General features: G+C 39.2%; 1 non-coding gene across 1 annotated transcript; it reads left to right on the forward strand.

The window, feature by feature from the left end:
* Positions 1 to 295: 295 nt before the first annotated feature.
* LOC144300715 (small nucleolar RNA SNORD115) lies at positions 296 to 362 on the forward strand. The gene has a single exon (XR_013367519.1). It is a non-coding gene; the product is annotated as a small nucleolar RNA SNORD115 (small nucleolar RNA).
* The last annotated feature ends 1,045 nt before the right edge of the window (positions 363 to 1,407 follow it).

Genomic DNA, 1,407 nt, shown 5'->3' on the forward strand with positions numbered 1-1,407 from the left:
AATTTACATTTATAAACCGGGTGCCATGCTAAGGGCTTTACAAAACCATTGCATCTTATATATGCCCTAACACTATGAAATAGTTATTATGATTTCCATATTTACAAATGAAAAAAAATTGGGACAAGTTCACTCACTATCTCAACAGAATTGTATATAATCTACATCAGTGAAGTGTCCAGCATGGAATACATGAGAAATTCATGTCAATCCTAGTATCAGAATTTTCCTAATCCTTCCCTGGTAAAAGCATATTCAGGTCCAAATGTGTAGGTGTGTGGGGAGTAGTTTGGTTGGATAAATGATGAACTTACATTGTCTTGAAGAGAGCTAATAACCTAAAAATCATGCTCCTTATTTCCCCGCCAGAACAATGATATTTGAGGCTTGAGACAATCAATCCCTTGCAGGAATCTCACGTGCCCCTAACCTGTCTGTGAAGTTCTAAATGAACAGCACATGCTCTTGATCACACTTTACACTTTGTTTAATTATCCACACTTCCTAATAGTAAGGCACTCTTGGGGGTCCTTATATATCATGGTTTTCAGTGAGACGTTCTACTAAGGGTTATACATACCATTGTGTTAATGACCTCAGGTGAATCAATTTCTTTGGTCATAAATACATGCCAAATAGAACATTAGATTTGTGGTGAGTCCTGCCCAAAGGCAACAGGTTTTATTCATTTAGGGATTGATTTCCATAGTAGCACCATGTATATAATTTATTTCTCTGACAGTGTCACTCCTAAAGCATCTTTGGAAATACAAATCTTTCCTTTATACTTGAAACTGATCAGATTGTAAATTGAGAAAATTTTTCCTTAAGTGGCACCCTGGAAAACATTTACTTCAGTCTCTATACAAGTTGAGGCCAGTTGAAAAAAAAAAAATAGCAGGAGCTCAGGGGTACATCTGGGATTGAATTTTTAAGAATTTTGATAAAGGAAGCTAGAACTAGATAAGCAATAATTTTTTAATGAGGAGACAGTTTCTTGGGACATGGGACTTCATACCCTGGCAAGGATCAAGGGAATGGACAAAACCACTGTTAGAGTCCTTTAGAAGTGTGGTAAAGGTGACAGCCAATGCAAAGCAAAGTGAAGATGCCTGAGGTACCCTGTCAGATGGTAGAGGAAGAAAGACAAAGCTCAGAGAAGAGGATTTGGCAAATCTGGGATTGAGCCTGGCCAAGATAAAAAGAACGTGAGTAAGCTTCTTGAGCAGGTAGCCCGTATGCTCATGTGACCCACCATGGATTTATCAGTGCCTTCCCCCACCTCACCCCTATGGCCATTGAGGAGGGAGGGTTCCCACATGACTAATGCAGAAGAAAAAATGGCCAAGCTTGGTTTAGGGATAGGTCCATTACATATGTGGGAACAAGCCTAAGCTGATGGGGACT

This window comes from Canis aureus, chromosome 28 (genome assembly GCF_053574225.1).
Source record: "Canis aureus isolate CA01 chromosome 28, VMU_Caureus_v.1.0, whole genome shotgun sequence".
Taxonomy (NCBI): Eukaryota; Metazoa; Chordata; class Mammalia; order Carnivora; family Canidae; genus Canis; species Canis aureus.